Below are 27036 nucleotides of genomic sequence, written 5' to 3'. Positions count from 1 at the left end.
AAGGTAATTACTTCCTCATTTCCTGTAAGATATTTAGATCATTAGGACTACATGAATCTCATATTCTGATTATTTATTAAGGACACATTTCCTTTCCTTAAGGTGCTGTTATCCACGTCTCAGCATTTCACATTTTGTATTGTTTTTAATTAGCAGCATTTTAGGATACAAAAACTCTGGAAGGGCCCAAACTACCCACTTTTAAATCAGTTTGGGCTCCTGAGTTATGTTATGGGACTAAAAGGAAACATCCATGTGCCTCAGTTTTCACATCAGTATATGGTATATAATATCAGTATACAGAAAGGAAGAATATAAGAAAAATAGGATGTGTTTCAGTTAAAGGCAACATTTGTCTCTGTTGTGTTAAAAGAGATGTGATTCTTTATCCTTTTTTTTTTCCAATTTTTCTCTCAAAGGCTGTTTTTTGTGACAAGTCCCAAGAACGTTACCCAGAGTAATAAAAACTTAGGACCATGTTCTACAATATATGTGAAATGTTGGTTAAAAAAGGGTGACCTTACAGAAAGCAAGCTAGTTTAAGAGAGGTTACTGTTTGGAAAAAGATATAAAAAGATCAACATCTATGAATTATAACTAGGGGACTAAGTCAAATGATATTGACGGATTATAAAACTGAGAACATATTCTGTGCAAAGCTTGTGGTCTGCATAGGATATGAAGTCTTGGACAAGAAAATCAGGGAGTATTTTATGATCGTCCTGGAGCTACATGCATTGTGCAGATAAAGGATTCTGAGGAGGGGCAGAGCAGTTCAGGGTGGGGTTGTTAGAAAGGCTTGCAGAAGGGTTGAGGATAGAAAGGGCTTTCAAGGGTGGAAAGGAGAGCAGAGAGCATTGTAGATCTATGGAAATGGGTGGCCAAAAGGACTGGGGAAAATGTGACCAATGAGTCCTCCAGGATAGAAATTTCATACTGGTTTCCTGTGATTTCTGTAATGGTCTCAGATGACTTTTGAGGATGAACTATGGGAAATTGTTTATGAAGTACTGTACATATGTGTGTATATGTTTTTTCCTGAGACAAGGTCCATAGTTTTCACCAAATGATTTGGGGATCTGTCTGTGACCCAAAAATGTTAAGAAATATTATTCTGATTATGTTCATATTGGACCACAATGCAGCTCTAATATTTATTGAGATCAAGGAAAAGAATTAAAAAATAAAGCTTGTTACACTGTTTTCTCTACCCTTTTGCTTTTCCTTTCCTTCTTCCTGTCCTTCTCAGCTAATATTCCCCAAAGTTTCATTTTTACTGTTTAGTTCATCTTTTTCCTGGCTCAATGCCTCAATTATTACCTTTCTCTGGATAATTTGCTACTATGTGTCTTCAGCTTCCACTCATTTCTGAGATCAATTTCGATGGGATGGCATTTCATAGTGAATATATCCTAAGCTGAAGTTAATAGAATGCTGTACCTGATGGCAATATCCTTATTGATAGCAAGACCATTCCTCCAATAATCATAGTGGTATATTTAACTTTTCATAAGCTTCATCCTTCTATGCAATCAGTGACTGAGTTTATCAGTTCTTCCTTCAGAATTTTTTGTTTGTTTGTTTTTGTTTATACATCTGAAATGCCTGTTCCGTTACTAGCGGTAGTGCTCTGGAATTTGGATCAACTAACTCAAAAGACACAACAGGCTTCCTTCCTCATCACCAGGCTAACTTTGCTTTAAGACAGATTATAGGGGAGAAAGCAACTCAGCTCATACCACACCTACAAGCAGGGGTCTTGAGGCACAACTTTCCATGTCAGACACATTGTGCTTGGTAGGCATGTGGCCAGGAGAGATGAGGTCTAGCACATGCATACAACCTAAATCAGGAGGACATCACTTCTTGAGTTATTTTACCTTTGTATCTGCCATGGCACAGAGTTGCAAACACTAGGCAGCCTTGTGAAGGTTGATGCTCAATGCTCCAAACCACCCCAACTCTTTCCACAAGCAGTGTGGCTGTCTTTGCTGAGGGTGTATCTGTTTTTCAGGACTCCATTGGGTGAGGAATTGCCTTTAGCATGAACCACTTTCAGTAGTTTTCTCACAGCCTCATTTCTATCTATACAGCAAAGTAATTTTAGACCAAGAAGGTTGTCAGGGCTGCCAAATGGATTTTATTTTCCGTGTTGGCTCTAGTTGGTTGGTTGCTGGTATATGGTGTGTGGTGGAAATGATTGTAATGCCTTGTACAGGATTGGGATGTCTTATATGGAAAAAGTAGGGGAACCATGTAGCTGTGCCTTTCCTGAGATTGAAAGTACTGAGTAGAGGTGGCATGAGCTCCAAGTATTTCTTGACTTAATTTATTAGATAAGATCTCTAGTCTCATTTAAGTGAAATAACTTGTTCCAAATCACCTGGCTAGGTAGTGGCAGAACCAAGAATATGTCTGTTTTCAGAGGCCTATGTTAGTGTTCATGCTTCTCTTGTACTCCAGTTCGAATCAAAAGTGCTTCCATGGCACAAAAGACACTGTTCAACTTGGCCCCTCTTTCCCATCAAGAGTCTTCCACTCAGAGAAGTCCAGTCCTTCAGATAAACCTGGTCCATTTCCAATTCTTCATATTTATTTATACTATGCACCCTCACCAACACCATTCTTCCCCTCAATTTGACCAATGTCCACAGTCTTGGACATCCTCCTCTATTACATTCATCCAGACTGCAGTTATCTCTCCGTTTTCTGAATTTCTTTTTAATAAGATGTGACTTAATGCAAATCTCCTTGCCAGCAAAAAGGCAGGGAGGAAGGAGGGAGGGAGGGAAACAGGGAGAGGGAGAGAGAGAAAAAGAGAGAGAGGGGCATTTGGTATTTGGAATGATTCCATTTGGTATCATTTGGTATAATTCCAAATACAATGGTATTTGGAAGCGAAATCATAGACTGTTAGAGAAGGGATCTTAGAAATAATTTAGTCTAATCTCCTCATTTTACAGATAAGGAAATGTGCTCAGGCTCTGCAAGCATGGCTGTTTCTTTGAATACACTCTCAAATCATTTGTGGCATTGAGTGTCTAGCAGCAATAGGAAAGCAGAGGTGACAGTTGTTTGGCTAATTTGATTAGTGTAAGAGCCATATGGAAAACTTTCTGGACAGAAGCTTCCTGAAAATACAGTGATCAGTAAGGTGCCCAGTGACCTTGTTTATGTGTGTCTACACTGAGACTATTACTGGGGATAAAATCTTGGCAGCAAGGACTAAGGTTGATGCTCTTTGAGTGTTCACCATGTGGAAGGTGCTGTGCTAAACATTTTATAAATAAGTTTGCCCTTCCTTAGGCATTTACAGGCGGAAGTTAATGCATTACTTCACTATGTGATACAGAAGAGATATAGGGTATAGAAAACTGAGTGGAAGTGCCTAAGACTGCCATTGGATCCCCTAGAACAGTGGCTCTCAACTTTGGATTCTGATTAGAATCGTGTTAGGATATTTTTTTTTTAAGATTTTGTTTATTTATTCATGAAACACACAAAGAAAGGGAGAGAGAGGCAGAGACACAGGCAGAGGGAGAAGCAGGCTCCATGCAGGGAGCCCGATGTGGGACTCGATCCTGGGACCCCAGGATCATGCCCTGGGCCGAAGGAGGTGCCAAACTGCTGAGCCACCCAGGGATCCTCGAGGATCATTTTTTAAAATTCCCAAACTACTCCCACTTCCTACACTCCACCAGAGACTGAGTCAAAATCCCTGGGATCATCCCCTGAGAATCTATTTGTTTGTTTTTCAAGTTCCCTACGTGGTTGTGAGGTTGAAGACTTCTGTCCTAGAGGGAAAGCATGTGGGTGGATGCAATTAGTTTTCAATCTTCTATCTCTTTTCTGGTTCTTTCACCTCTTCTCTCTGTTTATATAGATCGGACCATTCTAGATTTCCTATTTGAGGAGTTCTGTGAATGTATCTATGCAGTCATATGTACTTGGGTTTGAATCATGGTTAACTCTCCGTAACCCTGAAAGTGAAGTTAGCCAGCGTGCCTGAGGTAAATACAGATTTATCTTCCATCTGCTTTTGTTAGCTGTCTTCATTCTGATTTCCAATTCTCTAAGAATGTCAGTGCTTACTCACTCCGAATGGCAGGTGCAGAGAGGACTGGATGGCGCACACTGCCCTTGCTATACCCTCCTTGCCTCTTGGCGTTGCTGTTGTAGGTGAGTCCTACACATGTCCACTTAGCAGTGGTGCTATTCTTGGGCCAGACCCTGGACTGGCCTCAGTGATTCCCCACACTGCTTACCAAGGGCTCAGGTCTTTTAATTCATAGTACATGCTAAGCTGTTCTCCCTTCAGGGATGCCGTAAGCTGAGTTCCCTTAGCACTAGCATCAGGCACACACTCACTGCCCAACCAGGAGTCCCCTAACTCCCCTGAGCCCCTGATGATGACCTCAGGCCAGCAGCCCTAATGTCTTTTTCATTATTTTGAGCCTTTGATTAGCCCACTCTGTCAAGTTCCCATAACTCTGGATCTCCAGGCCAGCAACTGGCTTGATTCCTTGTCTCTCAAAAGACCTTCAGTCTCTTTTGTGAATTGGTTCATTCCCTTCTTAGATCTCTTTATACCCCCAGGTGAGGGAGCTTTCTCACCTGCACGTGGCCCTATTACACTCCCATTCAGGGACAATGGGTGCCTACAGGCTGTATGTTCTAAAACACAGTGACTGCTAACTAACCATGTTACTTTACCCTGTTGTGGCTCCCGGTGATCTCAGTCTGGGGGCATTACACTCTGTGTAACCCTCTCCTCTTGAGTGTGGGCGGGACACAATGACTCACTTCTGATAAATGGAATATGGTAAGACTTATAGAATATCCCTTCTGAGGTTAGGTTACAATGACCTGGTAGTTTCCATCTTGGGGTCTCACCCTCTCTCTTACTCACTTGGCCTGAAATAAGGCAGGGGCCATGTTGTGAGTAGCTGTGGGAAGAGTCTCAGATGTCAAATAACTGAGGACTTCAGCCAAAAGCCTGCCAGCAGTGATATGAGTCAGCTTGAAACTAGGTCCTCCTCCAGCTGAACCTTGACAGGACCACAGCCTCAGCTGACACTGTGAGTGAAATCCAGGATGATATATAAATGCTATATAATGCTATATAACTATATGATAACTATAAAATGCTATTTTTAAAAAATATATATTTTATTTATTTATTTGAGAGAGGGGGAGAGAGAGAGAGAGAGCACAAGTGGGAGGAGGGCCAGAGGGAGAGGGACAGAGTCCCTGCTAAACAGGGAGCCTGATGTGGGCTCAATCCCAGGACCCTGAGATCATGACCTGAGCTGAAGTTAAATGCTTAAACTGAGTCACCCAGATGCCCCATATAATGCTATTTTATGCTAATTTCAATTTCCCTTTCCCAGCATGAACATCTGAAAACTTACAATTGAAGTTTTCAATTCAATTGTAAGTTCCTTTTGTGATTATTGAGATGCATATGATTTAATCGTCATTTTCCTTTATCCTTCCTTCCACGGGCTGTTTTCCTTTAATTTGATAAAGTTCAACTTTCCATAGCGGTGTGTGCAAAGAGCAGTGAGTTAGAGTGACACTAAGAAGAAAGGAAAAACAGTAACTTTCTAAATATAAGGAAAGACAAATAAACAGAAGAGTTTTTCATTGGCATTTCATTGTTCTCAGAATATGTGTCTCTCCCACTGGTGAAAGAGGAGGAGCTTAGGTATGATATGGTTTTCATAGTTTGTACAAGATCTACCAATTTGGTGATTCTATAGCATAAGTATTTGATACAATTGCTGATTTGTGAACTTTGTGATTAAAACTCCTCTGAGTTAATTCAAGTTTTCATTTTCTTTCTAGAATCAAAAGTTTTTGGTGTAAGAAGGGAATGTAGTCATCATTGAGTCCCACCCTCCTTTTACTGACAGGCCACCTAGGTGTAGCAAGACAAAATAATTTGCTTAACATTATGTGTAAAACCTGTGCAGAAATTCGGCCGAGTGCCCACTTCCTCCAATTTCCAGTCCAGAGCTTTTTCACTGTGCTCTGCTGCCTCCTGGAGTCTAGGATTTCTGGCTGGGCACACAGGCTAAAATTTGGTGAGGAAGGTAAATTTACTTACCATGGGAATTTATTTCAGGATGTTCCAACCAGAATAGGTATTTGTATATATGATCTTTGAGTTTATGCCTGTTGCTACAACTTTCTTTTGATATTTTTTAAATGTTCTAAAACTTAAAAATATATGGAGAATTTTTTTTCCAATAAAATCAGATCAATAATAGGTAAAAGTAAAGGTAAGAGGCAGACAAGGAACAAATGTGAGGGAGGCAGCTGTACCTGTGCTCTACTTTTCTCCTCATTTCAGCCAGTCACTGAATCTTATGTGGGAGCGGAACTCATTGTAATTTTCCATAATCCCAACTGGGATTATGTGTGGGAAAGAAATCAATTCCCAGCCGAGGCATAGGTTGATATGTGCAGGAAGTGACCGTCCCAGGGAGATAAGCATGGTGCCCTCGACTGATTGCTAGAACTAGAAGGTGATTTCACAACCCTTGCTCAATATGTGTATATAGTGCTCTATTTAGAAGTTGCACAGCATGAGATGTTTACTGGGAAACACTTCAGCCTCTAGCTTTTGGAACACTTTTTCTTTTGTTTTTTAGCCAAATCAAACCTTGTTATCGCTTGTAGTGGTACCAATAGAGACAAATCAGTTGATTTTTGTCCTTCTGTGGTCTCATTTGTCTTAATGAACCAGATATGGTTCATTAATATGAACAATTGTGAGGAAAAGCAAAGAATCCCAAAGAAAGAATGAGAATATTCAGAAACATGAACAGCAAATGAGGTAATAATTGATGAGCTCTGGTCTCATAAGATTTATTATTATTTCTGGGGTTCTTTTTTTTATTGAAGTATAGTTGATATACAATGTTACATCAGTTCCAGATGTACAAAATAGTCGTTTGTAGCTCTATGTTATGCTGTGATCACCAAGAGTGAGTACTGTCACCAAACAGTGATATTACAATGCTATTGACTATTTTTTATTGAGATATAATTGACATATAACATTGGAAGTTTAAAGTGTACAATATGTTGATTTGATACATTTCATTCTGCAGTATTATTTAAGTAGGCACTCCTTATCCCTGGGGAATATGTTGCAAAACCACCAGGGAATGTCTACATTCTTAAGCTTTAAATAAAATATATCATAGGGGCGCCTGAGGGCCTCAATTGATTGGGTATCTGCCTTCAGCTCAGGTCATGACCCCAGGGTCCTAGGATCAAGGCCCACATTGGACTCTCTGCTCAGCAGGTAGCCTGCTTCTCCTTCTCCTCCCGCTGGTGCTCTCCCTTGCTAGCTCTCTTTCTCAAATAAACAAATAAAATCTTTTTAAAAAATAAAATGTACCATAGAAACTTTGCAAGGGTATTTAAAATGTAATCACCTTTATTTATTAAGATCATCTAAAACAGATCTTATGGAAGAAAAATTATATCTGTATATCTATTATATATACAGAGAGATTAGCTTATATCTGTAGAAATTATCTTAAAGCCAAATGATAAACTCTTGTTTTATAAGTAACTCTTAATTCTTGCTTGTACACTGACAGGTTCACTCTGATTTGAGGTATATTGTCCAAAAAAATGTACCCTATTTTACTAAGATCAAACATCTTTTTAAAAAAGATGATGTATGTGATAATGAGGAAGATCTGCCTTAAATGAGTTGCTTCATATGATTTGAATATGCTTCATTTCTCTGTTTTTCTGCCTCAATTCCTTCTCATGAACTCGATTTCTGCTAACAAACTGGTCTTTTAGCAAGTAAGACCAGGATGCAAGGTAGACTACTGCTCATGTTAGTGAGGTGAACAACCTTCTTTTCTACTACTGGAGGAGTAAGATGAAGGGTGAGAAACTAGGAACATTGAGAGAGAAAAACCTAATTTCTAAATGTGGGGGACAGTGTTGGATATGAAAGGCCAATTTTGGTAGAACTTCATAAAGGGGTTGGTGGAAACAGCTGAGAGGATGATTTTGAGCTGGTGAGATGAGTAATAAAAATGAGCATCTGGAGAAATTCCAGATGAGGACAGAATCAAGAAATAAGAGTGCATCAAAGGCAGAATTAGAAATGTTAGATTTTAAGTCCTGACAATGATAACGTAAAAATGATAAAAATTTGAATTATCTTCTTGATGTTTTAACTAAACTTTAAAAAAATTTGAGGTATGTGCTCGCTTTGGCAGCACATATACTAAAAATTTTGAGGTAATTGAAGATTCACATATTTTTAAGAAATAATAATAATTAATAATAATAATACCTTATATACAATATCGTATTGGGACATTGGCACTGATACAGTCAAGATACCAAACAATTTCTCCACCACAGGATCCTTCATGTTGCCTTTTTATAGCCTTAATCACTCCTATCTTACTCTCGTCCCCTACTGAACCTCTGATAGCCACTAATCTATTTCTATTTCATTACTATTATTTTGCCATTTCACAAATATTACATAAATGGAATGATATATTTTGTATTCCTTTGGTATTAGCTATTTTCCCACATTAAAATTCCTTGGAGATTCATCCAGATTGTTGTATATATCAATATTCTATTTCTTTTTATTATTGAGGAATAATCTGTGGTATAAATGTACAAGTTTGTTTAGCCATTCACTCACTGAAAAAGAGCTGTGTTGTTTCCAGTTTTAATTTTTTTATGATAGTCACACAGAGGAGAGAGAGAGAGAGAGAGAGAGAGAGAGAGAGAGAGAGAGGCAGAGACACAGGCAGAGGGACAAGCAGGCTCCATGCACCGGGAGCCCAACGTGGGATTCGATTCCGGGTCTCCAGGATCGCGCCCTGGGCCAAAGGCAGGCGCTAAACCACTGCGCCACCCAGGGATCACCTGTTTCCAGTTTTAGACAACTGTGATTAAGCTGCTGCAGGATTTGTATACAGGATTTTGTGAACATAGATTTTCATTACTTTGGGTTGTATGTGCTCAGTAGGGCAATTACTAGGTTGTATGGCAGCTGCATGTTTAGTTTTTTTAAGAAATTACCAAACTGTTTGCCAGAGTAGTTGTACCATGTTACACTCCAACCACCAGTGTATGAGTAATCCAGTTTCTCTTTACATCCTCACTAGTATTTGGTGTTGTCACTATTTTTTTTATTTTAGCCATTCCAATAAATGTGTATTGATATATAAATGTGGTTTAATTTGAATTTTTAAGTTGCCAGTGATATTTAACATTTTTTCATGTGCTTGTTTTCCACAAGTATATTTTCTTTGGTGAAATATCAGTTAATGTCTCTTGCCTATTTTCTAATTAAATTGTTTATTGTTTACTATTCAGTTTTGACAGTTTAAAAAAATTCTGAGTACTAATCCTTTGTCAGATATGTGATTTGCAAATATATCTCTTGTCCTTATTTTTTCTTTTAATCTTCTTAACAGGGTATTCCACAGAGCAAAAGTTTTAAGTTTTCATTAAGTTCATTTAGCCAATTTTTCTTATTTTGGATTATACCTTTTGGTATCAAATCTGAGAACTCTTTGCCTTGCCCTAGATGTCAAAGATTTGCTGATGATTTTTTCTCATTGTTCCAGCACCGTTTGACTAAAAAATTATCCTTCCTGTATTGATTTTGCATCTTTGTCAAAAATTAGTTGTGCATATCTGCATGGATCGATTCTGGGTTCTTTTTTTTTAAAAAATCTTTTTTTTTAATTTTATTTATTTATTTATGACAGTCACAGAGAGAGAGAGAGAGAGAGGCAGAGACACAGGCAGAGGGAGAAGCAGGCTCCATGCACCGGGAGCCCGACGTGGGACTCGATCCCGGGTCTCCAGGATCGCGCCCTGGGCCAAAGGCAGGCGCCAAACCGCTGCGCCACCCAGGGATCCCTGATTCTGGGTTCTTGACTCTATGATACTTATCTATCTGTCTATCCCTCTGCTATATAGTCTTCATTACCGGAGTTATACAATAAGTTTTAAAAATAGATACACTGATTCCTCTTACTCTTCTTTTGCAAAGTTTTAGAAACTATTCTGTTTCCTTTTCTTTTCCATATAAATTTTAGAAAAATCTTATTTATATCCATGAAAAATCTTACTGGGATTTTGATAGATATATCATTATATAACCATTTTATTATTTTATTGGAGAGCAAGCTGTTTCTTTCTTTTTTTTTTTTGCAGGTATTTGGCTTTTATTTTTATTTTTTTAATTTTATAAAGTAATTTTTATTGGTGTTCAATTTACCAACATACAGAATAACACCCAGTGCTCATCCCGTCAAGTGTACCCCTCAGTGCCCGTCACCCATTCACCCCCACCCCCCACCCTCCTACCCCTCCACCACCCCTAGTTCATTTCCCAGAGTTAGAAGTCTTTATGTTCTGTCTCCCTTTCTGATATTTCTCACACATTTCTTCTCCCTTCCCTTATATTCCCTTTCACTATTATTCATATTCCCCAAATGAATGAGAACATACACTGTTTGTCCTTCTCCGGTTACTGTGGCCAAGTTCAAAAAGGGTGTTGCCTGAGTTCTCCTCTGGGATTTTGATGGAATCTTGTCTCTCATTTAGATCTTTCATCTATTTTGAGTTTATCTTTGTGTATGGTGCAAGAGAGTGGTCCAGTTTCATTCTTCTGCATGTGGATGTCCAATTTTCCCAGCACCATTTATTGAAGAGACTGTCTTTCTTCTAGTGGATCGTCTTTCCTCCTTTATCGTATATTAGTTGAGCATAAAGTTCAGGGTCCACTTCTGGGTTCTCTGTTCTGTTCCATTGATCTATATGTCTGTTTTTGTGCCAGTACCACACTGTCTTGATGAACACAGCTTTGTAGTGCAACCTGAAATCTGGCATTGTGATGCCCCCAGATATGGTTTTCTTTTTTTAAAATTCCCCTGGCTGTTTGGGGTCTTTTCTGATTCCACACAAATCTTAAAATAATTTGTTCTAAGTCTCTGAAGAAAGTCCATGGTATTTTGATAGGGATTGCATTATACGTGTAAATTGCCCTGGGTAACATTGACATTTTCACAATATTAATTCTGCCAATCCATGAGCATGGAATATTTTTCCATCTCTTTGTGTCTTCCTCAATTTCTTTCAGAAGTGTTCTGTAGTTTTTAGGGTATATTTTGAGAACCATTTGAATGGTAAATGGTTCTCCAACCTTTTATTTTCAGGTTGTAGGTGTCCTTCTGTCTAAAATGAGTCTCTTGTAGACAGCAAATAGATGGGTCCTGTTTTTTTATCCAGTCTGAAACTCTGCGCCTTTTGATGGGGTCATTAAGCCCATTCACGTTCAGAGTTACTTGAACTTCTTCTTAAAGGGGAGTTTTAAGAGTCCCCCTTAAAATTTCTTGCAGAGCTGGTTTGGAGGTCACATATTCTTTCAGTTCCTGCCTGTCTTGGAAGCTCTTTATCTCTCCTTCCATTTTGAATGAGAGCCTTGCTGGATAAAGTATTCTCGGTTGCATGTTCTTCTCATTTAGGACCCTGAATATATCCTGCCAGCCCTTTCTGGCCTGCCACGTCTCTGTGGAGAGGTCTGCTGTTACCCTAATATTCCTCCCCATGAAAGTCAGGGACTTCTTGTCTCTTGCTGCTTTAAGGATCTTCTCTTTATCTTTGGAATTTGCAAGCTTCACTATTAGATGTCGAGGTGTTGAACGGTTTTTATTGATTTTAGGGGGGGATCTCTCTATTTCCTGGATCTGAATGCCTGTTTCCCTTCCCAGATTGGGAAAGTTTTCAGCTAGGATTTGTTCAAATACATATTCTGGCCCTCTGTCCCTTTCGGCGCCCTCGGGAACCCCAATTAAACGTAGGTTTTTCTTCCTTAGAGTGTCATTTATTTCCCTTAATCTGTCTTCATGGTCCTTTAATTGTTTATCTCTTTTTTCCTCAGTTTCCCTCTTTGCCATTAACTTGTCTTCTATGTCACTCACTCGTTCTTCCACCTCGTTAACCCTCGTCGTTAGGACTTCTAGTTTGGATTGCATCTCATTCAATTGATTTTTAATTTCTGCCTGATTGGATCTAAATTCTGCAGTCATGAAGTCTCGTGAGGCCTTAATGCTTTTTTCTAGAGCCACCAGTAGCTGTAGAATAGTGCTTCTGAATTGGCTTTCTGACATTGAAGTGTAATCCAGATTTTGTAACTCTGTGGGAGCGAGGGCTGTTTCTGATTCTTTCTTTTGAGGTGAGGTTTTCCTTCTAGTCATTTTGCTCAGTGCAGAGTGGCCAAAAACAAGTTGTATTGGAACACGGGGGAGTATCACTGGTCCGTCCAGCTGGTCTTCTGGGGGAGGGGCCTGCTGTGCTGATTCTCAGGTGTTAGCACTTGGGGGAGCTGCTCTGCCCCTGCCTGCTGCAGGGCTCAGCGGGGGTTGTTTACCCCGTCAGGCCCCAGGAGGATCAGCCGCAGTTGCTATGGCAACTCTGGAAGCCTGGATTCAGCCTCCGCAGGAACTATGGGGCTCGGGGCTCTCGGTTCTCCGTCCGCAGGGCCTGGAGGCTCCGGGGCGGGGCCGCTGATCTGCTCAGCTCGGGGCAGGAGCGTCCGAGCTGTCTCGGGCCCTCCCGGCCTCTGCCTGTCCCGGGGGAGGCCGGATCCTGGGCTGTGTCCCGGCGCCCTGTGCTCCGGGGCCTGCGCTGTGTGGATTCGCGCTCCCGCCCCGCAGCCCCCTCCGCGGAGCCGCCGCCCGAGCCCCTCCGAGCTGCTCCGGTCGGTCCCGCCGTGCGCGCTGCAGCCCTTAGGGAGCTCGGAGCACTCCCCCAGGGCGCAGGTGTCTGTTAGTGTCCCAGGGAGCCCGAGGGCATCCCCGCCCTCCTGGGTCCTGCTCCAACTCCCTGGAGCCCCTTTCCCCCCGGGAAGGTTGGTGCAGCTCCTGCTCCTCCGGGACGGGGCTCTCCTGTCCTGGGGACACTCGCCCCGGCCTCAGCCCGGCTCCTCGCGGGGCCCCTCCCCCTCGGAGGCCTTTTGTTCCTTTATTTCTTTTTCCCCGTCTTCCTACCTTGATAGAAGCGCGGACTCTTCTCACTGTAGCATTCCAGCTGGTCTCTCTTTACATCTCAGGCCGAATTCGTAAATTTTCAGGATGGTTTGAAGGTTATCTAGGTAATTTGGTGGGGACAGGCGATTTGGGGACCCTGCTCTTCCGCCATCTTGCCCCTCCTCCGAGCAAGATGTTTCATTGATGTTTTCCTGCTTAAAAGTTTATTGACTTCTGTTATTGTTTCCTCCTTATTGTTTTGAGCTTATTTTGTTTTCATTTTCCTAGACTCTGAGATGGACTGCAGATTACTGATCTGAGACTTTTTATTTTTTTCTATTATGGATTTAGGGTTCTAAATTCCCTGTAAGTACTGCTCTAGCATTATTCACCAAATTCTAGAATACTGCATTTCTGTTATTATTCATGTCAATGTACTAATTATTTTCTTTAGACTTTCCTTTTGGCCCATGGTTATTTAAAAGTGTGTTTAGTAAAAAAAAAAAGAAAAAAGAAAAAAAAGTGTGTTTAGTTTTTAAGTATTTGGAGGTTTTTGAACTTTCCATTACTGATTTCTGGTATGATACCATTGTGGTAGGATAACAAACCATATATGATTGTCATTTTAAAAATTTTTGGAAGTTTGTTTTATGGCCTGGGATATGGTCTGTTTTCATATATGTTTCATGGGGACCCCCCAAAAAACTGTGTTTTCTGCTGTTATTCAGTCGACTGTTCTGTTAATGCTGATAGGATCATGTTGGTTGATGGTATTATTTAGTTCTTTTTTATTCTTGCTGTGTTCTATCTAGTTGTTCATATTGTATTTTCATTTGCATTCTGTTCAATGTATTTCTACTGAGAGAGGGGTAGGGTATTGAAGCCTTCAACTGTTATTATGGATTCTGGATTTGACTATTTCTACCAAGTTTTGCTTCATATGCTTTCCAGCTCTGTTGTTAAATGCATACACATTTAGGACTGCTATGTGTTCTTGGTGGATTGATCTTTTTATCATTATATAATGTTTCTATTTTTGATAATTTTTTCTCATATTTTCTTTTTTTTTAATTTATTTTTATTTTATTTATTTATGATAGACACACAGTGAGAGAGAGAGAGAGAGAGGCAGAGACATAGGCAGATGGAGAAGCAGGCTCCATGCACTGGGAGCCTGACATGGGATTCGATCCCGGGTCTCCAGGATCGCGCCCTGGGCCAAAGGCAGGCGCCAAACCGCTGCGCCACCCAGGGATCCCTCATATTTTCTTTATCTGATATTGATATATCTACTTATGCTTTCCTGTAATTAATAATTGCATGGCAAATGTTTTATTCATACTTTTACCTTGCTTTCAGTCTGCCTATAACATTATATTTGAAGTGAGTTTATTGTAGACAGTATTTATTGGAGTTGTGTATTACAATACATTTTGCCAATCTCTTTTAATTGATGTACTTATACCATTTATATTTAATATAATTATTGATATAGTAGGGCTTAAATTTGCCAAGTTATTTTTTATTTTCTTTTATATATGTTTTTTTTAAAGAGTTCAATTTGCCAACATATACTATAACACCCAGTGCTCATCCCGTCAAGTGCCCTCCTCAGTGCCTGCCACCCAATCACCCTGTCCCCCCCCCACCTCCCCTTCCACAGTCCCTTGTTCATTTCCCAGAGTTAGGAGTCTCTCATGTTCTGTCTCCCTCTCTGATTTTTCCCACTCATTTTCTCTCCTTTCCCCTATACTCCCTTTCACTATTTTTTATATTCCCTGTATGAGTGAAACCATATAATGTTTGTCCTCCGATTGACTTACTTCACTCAGCATAATCCCCTCCAGGTCCATCCATGTCGAAGCAAATGTGGGGTATTCATCGTTTCTAATGACTGACTAATATCCCACTGTACACATAGACCACATCTTCTTTATCCATTCATCTGTCGATGGACACCGAGGCTCCTTCCACAGTGTGGCAATTGTGGACATTGCTGCTATAAACATTGGAGTGCAGGTATTCCGGCGTTTCATCGCATCTGTATCTTTTTTTTTTTAAGTCTTTAAATTTTTTTAATTTTATTTATTTATGATAGGCACACAGTGAGAGAGAGAGAGGCAGAGACGTAGGCAGAGGGAGAAGCAGGCTCCATGCACCGGGAGCCCGATGTGGGATTCGATCCCGGGTCTCCAGGATCGCACCCTGGGCCAAAGGCAGGCGCTAAACCGCTGTGCCACCCAGGGATCCCCGCATCTGTATCTTTGGGGTAAATCCCCAGCAGTGTTCTGTAGTTTTTAGGGTATAGATCCTTTACCTATTTGGTTAGGTTGATTCCTAGGTATCTTATGCTTTGGGTGCAATTGTAAATGGGATTGGCTCCTTAATTTCTCTTTCTTCAGTCTCATTGTTAGTTTATATAAATGCCACTGATTTCTAGTCATTGATTTTGTATCCTGCCCCACTGCCGAATTGCTGTATGAGTTCTAGCAATCTTGGGGTGGAGGCTTTTGGGTTTTCTAGGTACAGTATCATGTCATCTGTGAAGAGGGAGAATTTGACTTCTTTGCCAGTTTGAATGCCTTTTATTTCTTTTTGTTGTCTGATTGCTGAGGTTAGGACTTCTAGGACTATGTTGAATATCAGTGGTGAGAGTGGACATCCCTGTCGTGTTCCTGATCTTAGGGGAAAGGCTCCCAGTGTTTCCCCATTGAGGATGATATTTGCTGTGGGCTTTTCGTGGATGGCTTTTAAGAGGCTGAGGAATGTTCCCTCTATCCCTACACTCTGAAGAGTTTTGACCAAGAATGGATGCTGTATTTTGTCAAATGCTTTCTCTGCATCTATTGAGAGGATCCTATGGTTCTTGTTTTTTCTCTTGTTTATATGATCTATCACATTGACTGCTTTACCAGTGTTGAACCAGCCTTGCATCCCGGGGATAAAACTCACTTGGTCATGGTGAATAATCGTCTTCATGTATTGTTGGATCCTATTGGCTAGTATCTTGGTGAGAACCTTTGAATCTCTGTTCATCAGAGATATTGGTCTATGATTCTCCTTTTTGGTGGGGTCTTTGTCTGGTTTTGGAATCAAGGTGATGTGGCCTCATAGAACGAGTTTGGAAGTATTACATCCCTTTCTATCTTTCAGAACAGCTTTAGTAGAATAGGTATTATTTCCTCTTTAAATTTGAAAGAATTCCCCTGGTAAGCCATCTGGTCCTGAAATTTTGTGTTTTGGGAGGTTTTTGGTGACTGCTTCAATTTCCTCCCTGGTTATTGGCCTGTTCAGGCTTTCTATTTCTTCCTGTTCCAGTTTTGGTAGTTTGTGGTTTTCCAGAAATGTACCCATTTCTTCTATATTGTCTAATTTATTGGCATATAGCTGCTCACGATATGTTTTTAAAATTGTTTGTATTTCCTTGGTATTGGTTGTGGTATCTCCTTTTTCATTCGTGATTTTATTAATTAGAGTCTTACTCTTTTCTTTTAAATAAGGCTGGCTAATGGTTTATCTGTCTTATTAATTCTTTCAAATAGCCAACTCCTGGTTTTGTTGATCTGTTCTACAGTTCATCTGGTCTCTATTTCATTAAGTTATGCTCTAATCTTTGTTATCTCTCTTCTCGTGTTTGGTTTAGGCTTTATTTGCTGTTGTTTCTCCAGTGGTTTTAGGTGTATGGTTAGCTTGTGTATTTGAGGTTTTTTTTTTCCAATTTTTTGAATGATGCTTATATTGCAATGTTTTTCCCTTTTAGGACTACTGTTGCTGTATCCCAAAGATTTTGAATGGTTTTATTTTAATTTTCATTAGTTTCCATGAATCTTTTAAATTCTTCTCTAATTTCATGGTTGATCAATTCATCTTTTAGCAGGATGCTCTTTAACCTCCACGTGTTTGAGTTTCTTCCAAATTTCTTCTCGTGATTGAGGTCTAGTTTCAAAGTATTGTGGTCTGAAATTATGCAGGAGACAATGCCAATCTTTTAGTATCGGTTGAGACCTGATTTGTGACCCAGTATGTGGTCTATTCTGGAGAAAGTTCCGTGTGCACTTGAGAAGAATGTGTATTCAGTTGCGTTTGGATGGAATGTTCTGTATATATCTGTGAAGTTTATTGGGTCCAGTTATTCAAACCCATGATTCTTTGGTGATGTTGTGCTTAGAATTTCTGTCATTTGCAGAAAGTGCCATGCTGAAGTCTCCTACTATTAGTAAAGAGTATCTCTCTTTACTTTGGTTATTAATTGATTGATATACTTTGTAGCTCCCACATTAGGGGCATAAATATTCATGATTCTTAGGTCTTCTTGTTGGATAGATCCTTTAGGTATAATATAGTGTCCCTCTTCATCTCTTACTACAGTCTTTGGTATAAACTCTAATTTATCTGATATGAGGATCACTACCCCAGCTTTCTTTTGAGGACCATTTGAATGGTAAATGGTTCTCCAACCTTTTTTCATTTTCAGGATGTATGTGTCCTTAGGTCTAAAATGAGTCTCTTGTAGAAAGAGGATAGACGGGTTTTGCTTTTTTATCCAGTCTGAAACCCTACGTCTTTTGATGGGATCATTTAGCCCATTCACATTCAGACTAATTATTGAAAGATATGAATTTAGTGTCATCGTAATACCTATTCAGTCCCTTTTTTTGTGGTTGTTTCTTTGTGCTTCCTCTTTCTTTTATGGGGTCCCCCTTAATATTTCTTGCAGAGCTGGTTTGGTGGTCACATATTCTTTCAGTTTCTGCTTATCTTGGAAGCTCTTTATCTCTCCTTCTATTCTGAATGAGAGCCTTGCTGGATAAAGTATTCTTGGCTGCATGCTCTTCTCATTTACAGCCCTGAATATATCCTGCTGCCCTTTCTGGCCTGCCAGGTCTCTGTGGAGAGGTCTGCTGTTAGTCTAATATTTCTCCCCATATAAGTTAGGGATCTCTTGTCTCTTGCTGCTTTAAGAATTTTCTCTTTGGAATTTGCAAGTTTCACTATTAAATGCTGAGGTGTTGAACGGTTTTTATTGATTTTAGGGGAGGACCTTTCTATCTCCTGGATCTGAAAGCCTGTTTCCCTCCCCAAATTAAGGAAGTTATCAGCTATGATTTGTTCAAATATGCTTTCTGGCCCTCTGGCTCTCTCAGTGCCCTGTGGAACCCCAATTATATGTAGATTTCTCCCCTGAGGCTGTCATTTATTTCCTAACCTTTCCTCATGGTCTTTTAATAGTTTTTCTCTGTTTTCCTCAGCTTCTTTCCTTGCCATCAATTTGTCTTCTATGTCACTCACTCTTTCTTATATCTCATTAACCCTCATCATTAGGACCTCCAGTTTGGATTGCATCTCATTTAATTGATTTTTAATTTCAGCCTGATAAGATCTAAATTCTGCAGTCACAAAGTCTCTTGATTCCTTTATGCTTTTTTCCAGAGCCACCAGTAGCTTCATAATTGTGCTTCTAAATTGACTTATGATATCGGATTGGAATCCATATTCTGTAACTCTGTGGCAGAGAGTACTGTTTCTTATTCTTTCTTTTGTGGTGAGTTTTTCTTTCTAGTCATTTTTCTCAGTGCAGAGTGGCTGTATGAGAGGGCTGCATCGAAAATATCAGCCATGACCTAAGTAAATTTCACTATAGATGATTCGGATGAGGTCAGAGACCAGAAATTGAAAACAAAGATCAGAACAAAATAAAACAAAAGGATCACTAAAGTGGAAAACAAATTTTAAAACAAAGTAGTAAAAAAGAATAGTCCAAGAATCCCCAAAAAGAAGAGAATAAAACAAAGAAAAGAAAAGGAGAAGACAAAAAGGTGGGGTGGGTGGAAGATGGTGGTGTTGATGAAGTTGTAATGGAGGAGGAATGTAGTCTACCTGAGGGGTCTTAGAGGGTGATCCTCTGGGTTCTGAGTGTATTAAGTTCTGTATATTAGAAGATGCTCAGTCCCAAATTTATATAAACCAGCAATACTTGTAGAGGGCCCCAACATTGACCTCAGAAACATAAATGAGATAAAAGAGGGGGGCAGAATGGGAATGAGGAACCTCACAGAATGAACCAGCACAGTATACCTATTGGTTCTAGGTGCGGCTGGTCATGTTTTAGAAGGTATTAACTTCTGCCATTGTAGAGCAAAAGGAGGCAGAGAAAACAAAAAACACAAAACAAAGAAATGTAAATTGTATATCTCCCCCAAATTAAGTATGTTGAAGGGAATCTAGAAGCAGAAAATATATCTAGGACCTATCATTGTAGAAATATGAAAGTCAAAAAGGAAGAAACTTATAAATGAAGAGATGATAAAATATTGTAGTTAAGGCGAGAAAAGAGAAAAAATTGGATATTTATAGTCTGATATAAAAACCAGTTGTACTGGAAAAAGGGGGAAAACAAAAAAGGAGAGGTACCTTCTGGTTCAATACACTGTAAGTCCCTAGACTTCCCCTGGAGCTTTCCAGCGCTGCTGGGTCCAGACCTTGCGCTTCCCTGTCCTTCCAGCAGGTCTCTGGGGGAGGGGCTGCTGTGCTGACTGTTAGGTGTGTGCACCTGGGGAGATGCGCCCGGGCCCCCCATGCCGGCCTCAGTGGGAGCTGTTGACCCGGTGAGGCCCCTGTCCCTTTGGGCCCAACCTTCCCGGGCACAGGGTGACACCAGGAGGAACAACCACACTGGCAGCAGCCAGGTCTCCAGCCCTGGGGTCAGCTCCCCCAGTAACCACCACAGCTCCCAGTCTGCACTGGCCTGGGTGCTCTTGGGGTGGAGGGTGCTGACCTGTACAGCTGGGGGGTGCCCCTTGGCAGGAGGGTCCTCGCTGTCCTGTGTTCCCCTCTCCCCCCACAGGCAGGAGAGTCCCCTCCATCCTGTGCCCTCCCCTCCCCCTGCCTGCAGGAGGGTCCCCCCACATCCTGTGCCCTCCTGTCCCCCACCCTCCCAGGGAACCGCAGGATGGGGGCTGTGTCCCCCGGGCCCTGGGATCCGGGGCTTGCGCTGCTGGAATAGCACTCCCAGGGCGCCGGCCAAAGGCAGCAGGATGCAGCCCCCTCCCCGGAGCCCCCCCACTCCGCCACCGACCAGCTTCTCCCAGAGCCCCCCCCCCTTTACCAAGACCCCTGCGGTGTGGGTGCGCTGTCCCGGGGCCGCTCCTCTGACAGTGACCCCGGGAAAGGGAGGTTCCCCCGCACCCCCGGGGCCCCCCCTCCATGTGCCCCTTCCCTCCTGGGCCCCCCGAGTCTCCATTGAGCCCTTTCCCTCCGGGAGGAATCCGGAGGGAGGTAAAGTCCCCGGGTCTCGGGGGGGGGGGCTCTCCTGTCCCCAGGCTCCCCCTCCCCCCAGTCCATGGGGGGGGCTCTCCTGTCCCCAGGCTACCCTCCCCCCCAGCCCGGCTCCTCGGGGCCCCTCCCCCACTGGGTCCTTGTTTATTTTATTTCCCCCCTTCCTACCTGGTTAGAAGCGCAGACCCTCCTCTCTGTCACCCTGGCACTTCTCTCTTTACATCTCAGGTGGGATGGGCAGGTGTTCAGGATGGAGTGACCGTCATCCAGGTGATTGGGGGGGTGGGTGAGGTAAGGACCCTGCTCCTCTGCCTTCTTGCCTTGCCCTGGAATAATTATTTTAATGCACTTTTCGGTTCAATTTACTCTTATTTTTATTTATTTATTTTTACTTTTTTTAATTTTGATTCATTTTGTCAACATATAACACCCAGTGCTCATTCCATCAAGTGCCCCCCTCAGTGCCCATCACCCAGCTACCCCATTCTCCCACCCACCTCCCTTTCTGCGACCCTTTGTTTGTTTCCCAGAGTTAGGAGTCTCTCATGGTTTGTCTCCCTCTCTAATTTTTCCCACTCAATTCCTCTACTTTCTCTTACAATCTCTTTCACTATTTCGTATGTTCCACATATGAGTGAACTCTTATTTTAGTAAGAAATTTTACATTCATGTTCATCAGGGATATTGGCCTGTAACTCCCCATTTTATTGAACTATTTGTCTGATTTTCAAATCAAGTTAATACTGGCCTCATAAAAGGAGGTGGGAATTTTCCCTTCCAGTTTTACTTTTTGGAATGGATTGAGAAGAATAGATGCTAAGTCTACTTTAGATGTCTGGTACAATTTTCCTGGGAAGCCATCTGATCCTGGACTTTTGTTTTTTGGTAGATTTTTGATTACTGATTCAATTTCTTTGCTCATCACTCGTCTGCTTAAATTTTCTATTTCTTTCTGTTTCAGTTTTGGTAGTTTGTAGATTTCTAGGAATTTGCCCATTTTTTCTAGGTTGCCCTGTTGGTTGGCATGTGATCTTTCATAATTTTTTCTTATGATTATTGTGTTTTTTGTGTTGTTGGTTGTGATCTCTCCTTTCATTCATGATTTTATTCATCTGGGATCTCTCTGCTTCTTTTTCTTAAGTCTGATTAGGGATTTATCAATTTTATCAATTCTTTCAATGAACCAGCTCTTAGTTTCATTGATCTGTTCTACTGTTTTTTCTTTGTTTCTGTATCATTTATTTCTGCTCTAATCTTTCTTATTTCCCTTCTTCTGGATGCTTTATTTCCTGTTCCTTTTTTACCTTAAGGTTAGGTTGTATATTGGAGACTTTTATTGCCTCTTGGGCTAGTCCTGTATCACAATATACTTCCCTTTTAGGATTGCCTTCTCTGCATCCCAAAGGTTTTGGATTATCCTGTTTTCCTTTTCATCAGTTTCCATGTACTTAATTCCCTGGTTAATTTATTCATTCTTTAGTAGGATGTTCTTTATCTTTATGTATTTGTGGTGTTTTCCAGATTTTTTCCTGTGGTTGATTTCTAATTTCATAGTGTTGTGGTCTGAAAATATGTGATGTGATCTTGGTCTTTTGTACTTGTTGAGGGCTCATTTATGACCCAATATGTGAACTATTCTGGAGAATGTTCCATGTGCACTCAAAAAGATTGTGTATTCTCTTGCTTTAGGATGAAATGTTCTGAATATATTTGTTAAGTCCATCTGGTCCAATGTGTCATTCAAAACCATTGTTTCATTGTCAATTTTCTGTTTAGATGATCTCTCCATTCCTGTGAGTGGGGTGTTCCTCTGCTATTATTATGAGTTTCTTTGTTATTAATTGATTAATTATAATTAATTGATTAATTTCTTACAAGTTGCAGGCATAAATATTTTATACTTGTTAGATATTATTGATGGATAGACCCTTAATTATGCTATAACACCCTCCATCTCTTGTTACAGTCTTTGCTTTAAAATCTAGTTTGTCTGATATAAGTATGGTGCTCTGGCTTTCTTGGACATCCATTATCATGATAGATGGTTCTCCATTCCCTCTCTTTCCTTTTTTTGTATATTTTTTATCGGAGTTCAATTTGCCACCATATACTATAATACCCAGTGCTCAGCCCATCAAGCACCCAGTGCTTTAGTGCCCATCACCCAGTCACCCTGTTCCCCCGCCCACCTCCCTTTCCCAGAGTTAGGAGTCTCTCATGTTCTGTCTCCCTCACTGATAGTTCCCACTCATTTTCTCTCCTTTCCCCTTTATTCCCTTTCACTATTTTTTATATTCCCCAAATGAATGAAACCATGTAATGTTTGTCCTTCTCCAATTGACTTACTTCACTCAGCATAATACCCTCCAGTTCCAGCCATGTCGAAGCAAATGGTGGGTATTTGTTGTTTCTGATGGATGAGTAATATCCCATTGTATATATAGACCACATCTTCCCTAACCATTCACCTTCCAATGGACATCGAGGCTCCATTCCCTCTCTTTCCATCTGCAGTTGTCTTAGTTCTAAAATTAGTCTCTTGTGGGCTGCGTATAGATGGGTCTTTTTTTTAATCCATTCGGATACCCAAGGTTTTTGATTGGAGCATTAAGTCCATTTACATTCAGAGTGATTATTGAAGATATTACGTGTAAAGTTGGAGTTTCTGGTGATGTTCTCTGTTTCTTCCTAGTCTTTTTTGCTTTTGGTCTTTTTTCCCCCTACTCAAAGTCTCCCTTAATATTTCTTGCAGGGCTGGGTTAGTGTTCACAAACTCCTTTAATTTTTGTTTGTCTGGGAGGCTCTTTATCACTCCTTCTATTTTAAATGACAGCCTTGCTTGATAAAGTATACTTGGCTGCATATTTTTCCCATTCAGCACATGAATATATCCTGCCATTTTTTTCCTGGCCTGCCACGCAGAAAGATAGATCTGCTGCAAACTCAATGTGTCTTCCCTTGTAGGTTAAGGACTTCTTTTGCCTTGGTACTTTCAAGACTCTTTCCTTGTCTACTTTTTTAATTTGACTATGATATGTCTTAGTGATCACCAGCTTTGTTTAATTTAATGGGAGTTCTCTGTGCTTCTTGGATTTTGATGTCTGTTTTCTTCACCAGAACAGGAAAGTTTTCAGCTCTAATTTGCCAGAATAATCTTCTTCCCTTTTTTCTCTTTCTTCATCTTCTGGGATTCCTATCATATTAATGTTATTGTGTTTTAATAATTTGCTGAGTTACCTAAGACTATCTTCATGATCCTTTATCTTTGTTTCCCTCTTCTTTTCAGCTTCATCATTTCCCATAATTTTATCTATCACTGGTTCATCCCTCTGATTTGCCTCTTCTCATTGTTATGGCATCCATTCTGCTTTGCCTCTCCACTATAGCATTATTAATTTTGGCCTGATTAGATTTTAGTTCTTTTACCTCTATAGTAAGGGATTATCTAGTGTTTTCTCTATGTTTTTTTTTTCAAGCCCAGCTGGTATCCTTATCATTGTTTTATTTATTTATTTATTTATTTATTTATTTATTTATTTATTTATTTATTTTTAAAGATTTTATTTCTTTATTCATGAGAGACACAGAGAGAGGCAGAAACATAGGCAGAGGGAGAAGCAGGCTCCATGCGGGGAGCCTGATGTGGGACTTGATCCCAGGACCCCAGGATCATGCCCTGAGCCAAAAGCAGATGCTCAACTACTGAGCCACCCAGGTGTCCCTTGTCTGGCTTCTTTTAAAATATTTTCTTAATCATTGTAATTTGCAAATTTAGTTATAATATGTCTTGGTATCCATCTGCTTTTGTTGATTCTGCTGGGGTTTCTCTGTGCCTCCTGAATCTGGATATCTGTTTACTTCTCCAGATTAGGGAAGTTTTCAGCTATTATTTCTTCAAACACATTTTCTGCCCTACTTTCTTTCTCTTCTTCTTCTTTTTTTTTTCTTTCTCTTTTTCTTTTGGGATTCCTATAATAAGAACGTTATTAAATTCAGTGGAGTCACTGAGTTCCTTAAGTCTATTCTCATTTTGTGCAATTCTTTTCTCTTTTTTTTTTTACCTTGATTACTTTCCATTATTCTTTTAAGTCACTGATTCTTTCCTCTTCTTTTCCATCTGGCTGTTCATTCCTTTTTAAAAAAAAAGGTTTTATTTATTTATTCATGAGAAACAGAGAGAGAGAGAGAGAGAGAGAGAGAGAGAGAGAGAGAGAGAAAGGCAGAGACACAGGCAGAAGAAAAAGCAGGCTCCATGCAGGGAGCCCGACGTGGGACTCGATCTGGGGTTTCCAGGATCACGCCCTGGGCTGAAGGCAGCACTAAACTGCTGAGCCACCCAGGCTGCCCTGTTCATTCCATTAAACATGTTTCTTATTTAATGTATTGTGTCTGTTTATCTCTGCTATGTTATTCCTTGTCATTCTGTTAAAGGACTCATGCATGCCTTCCACTCTCTTCTGAAGTCCAGTGGGTATTCTTATGATCATTGCTTTAAGCTCTCTATCACACATATTACTTATATATGGTTCAATTAGATTTTTGGCTATGGCCTTGTCCTGTTCTTTCATTTGGGATAAATCTCTCTGTCTTGTCATTTTGTCTGCTTCTCTGTTTCTTTTTCTCTGTGTTAAGAAAGTCAGCTCTTTCATCTGGTCTTGAAGCTAGTGATTTTATGAAGAAGAGGTTTTTTTTTTTTGTTTTTTTTTTAATTAATTTTTATTGGTGTTCAATTTACCAACATACAGAATAACACCCAGTGCTCATCCCGTCAAGTGTACCCCTCAGTGCCCGTCACCCATTCACCCCCACCCCCCACCCTCCTCCCCCTCCACCACCCCTAGTTCATTTCCCAGAGTTAGAAGTCTTTATGTTCTGTCTCCCTTTCTGATATTTCTCACACATTTCAAGAAGAGGTTTTGAAGTGCCCTACAGTGCAATGTCCCCTCTTCACCTCCTGGCCCTTTAGGAGTGTTGTTTATGCCTTGTTGTTTTGCCTGAGTCAGTTTTCCTTTCAGTGCAGTCATCTGCATTGATGCTCTGTTGTAGGCTGAACTTGCTGTCTACAGCGTTAGTGGAAAACAGCCTGGCCAGCTCTAGGAGGGCATGCCCTATGGAGAACTTGGGAACAGGGTGGTGGTGTTGGCAAAATTTGTCCTGGGCCAATAGTCATATGCCAGATCCCCTGAAGCTTTGTGGTTGCTGGAGGTTTTGTGTAGCTGTGTACACAAAGCAGAGCATTGTACATGACAGTGCCTGTGGGTGCCAGGCTGAGCAGGCTTGTGATGACCCTTAGAAGCATGTGGCTGAGTGTGGCAAGCAACAGCAGCTAGGGTTGCACTGCTGGGCATGACATGGTGGATATGCAAGGTGTGTATTGGCTGCTGTGCACCTGGCAGTTGGATGGGCTGCCTGCACAGCTTTAACAAGATTGGCTGAGCCCAGGGCTGAAGCCAGCAGGATTGGAGTGGGTAAGTTAGTCAACCTTGTGAGTTTAATGCACTGTTAATGAGTTAGGTAGCAATGTCTGTGCAGCCTTACTTCCTGCAAGTGTCTCTGTGTTTATGCTGTAGTGTAAAGGAGGAAATGGTGCCTTTTAGATCCCTCATTTTCAAAGTCCCCCAACACCCTGTGAAATCAGTAGGAACAAATCTATCTCCTGTTTGCCCTTGGCATTGTGTAAACTGCCATTTTTATGATGCCTCTCCATGCAATCTGCTGTCTCTTCAAGAGTAGTTACCCAGCTATCACCTTCTCTGCTAGCCCAGTGCAAAGTCAGCTGGCTTTTAAAGCTCCAGGTTCCAAGTCCTGCTGGGTATACAAACCATGGAATTCAGTCCCTCTGGTTTTAAAGCCTAATGTTATAGGGATTAAGCTTTTCCATGTGAGCTCTTTGGTGCAAGAGCCCACTTCTCTGCCCTCTCTGTGCACAGAGCTCACTCCCTCTTATGGGTAGCCTCCCTCTGCCTTTCTGATCTTCCTTTTAATTAATTCCTTTTGAATTAATATCTACTGTATCAGTGATCTATGCTACATAACAGATTAACAGGTTAAAACAACACCCATTTCTGTAGATCAGAAGTCTATGCTGAAATCAAGGTGCTGTCTGGGCTGCACTCTCATCTGTATGTCTTAGGGAAGAATCTCTTTCCAAGTTCATTTAGGTCATTGGCAGGATTTTGTTCCTTGCATTTTTAGGAGTAAGGTCAGTGTTTACTTGCTAGATGCCAGCCAAAGGATGCTCTTTATTTGCTTTGAAAGACTTCCTGAATTCTTTGCCACATGACCTCTTTCATCTTTAAAGCCACCAACAAAGAATCACTTTCATGTCAAATCTCTCATACTAAGACATTCTTCCACCAGAAAGAGCTCCATCTTGTAAACCAAGAGTTTCCTACCCAACAAAACTATCCCTCAAAAAAAAGAGAGGTGGGAATGGCAAAATAAGGGTGTTTTCAGATAAACAAAATCTAAAAAAAGATGTTAGGAGACTTGTGCTACTAGATATGCTAAAGAGACCTTTATGTTGAAAGGAAATAACATTTAATGGTGTGAAATCCAGGGCCCAATTAAGATACTGGATCTACATAGAAATATGAAAAAAATTTTCATATTAAGACTTATGAACTATAGTTAGGGACTGGAATAAAAATTTATTAATAAGAAGTAAAATGATATAAGGAGCAGCTATTAGGGGATCCCTGGGTGGCTCAGCAGTTTA

Source organism: Nyctereutes procyonoides, unplaced genomic scaffold, assembly GCF_905146905.1.
Source record: "Nyctereutes procyonoides isolate TBG_1078 unplaced genomic scaffold, NYPRO_anot_genome, whole genome shotgun sequence".
NCBI classification, from domain to species: domain Eukaryota; kingdom Metazoa; phylum Chordata; class Mammalia; order Carnivora; family Canidae; genus Nyctereutes; species Nyctereutes procyonoides.
This window is presented reverse-complemented; position numbering follows the sequence as displayed.